We start from the raw sequence: 697 nt of genomic DNA, 5'->3' as shown, positions 1-697 counted from the left end.
ATATATTTAAGTGAATATGAGTACATGACACAAGGAAAAGTGATGCTACTTTAATAAAGCACATGTTTTAAAAAAAAATGTTTAGTGTTGATTGGCCTTAGCAGAAGGAAGTATGTAGTTAGGAATGTTACCACCTTCTTAGAGGTTTAGCCTTTCCAGTTCAACTCTTCATTTTATTTAGATGTACTGCTGCTATCCATAGGCTTAGTTTAGGGCAGTGAAAATGAACTTGAAAGGCAAAATATTTTTATTGAAATTTTACACATTTCATACATCTTAATTACAATTTAGACCCATTCACTTATCTGCCTACTTCTGTTGTCGACCACTCCACTAGATTTTATACATTCTGTCATATATGTTAAAGTCTATAAGTCAAGTTTTTGTTGCTATATGGCCCTCTGTGAGTTAATTTTCTGGAGCCTGGTCTATCTGTACAGCGTCACTGCCTTAAAGAAGAACAATTATCCCTTCTCCAGCAGTGATCAGTTCTAATAGTTCCTCAGAGAAGGTTGGCACTTCTTACCCATTTCCTCAAAAATCCTTCTGTACTTGGTTTTTGTTTGGTTTGAGTTTACATAGATCTTCTACATGCTGTCACCATTGCTATTAGTTCATATGAACGAGTTCCCAGCTGCCTGGGAAATGGTTTCCTGTGTTCATCTACCACCCCTGGCTGTTACAGTCTTCCTACCCT

Source organism: Nannospalax galili, unplaced genomic scaffold, assembly GCF_000622305.1.
Source record: "Nannospalax galili isolate Female #2095 unplaced genomic scaffold, S.galili_v1.0 scaffold370, whole genome shotgun sequence".
In the NCBI taxonomy this organism is placed as follows: Eukaryota; Metazoa; Chordata; class Mammalia; order Rodentia; family Spalacidae; genus Nannospalax; species Nannospalax galili.
This window is presented reverse-complemented; position numbering follows the sequence as displayed.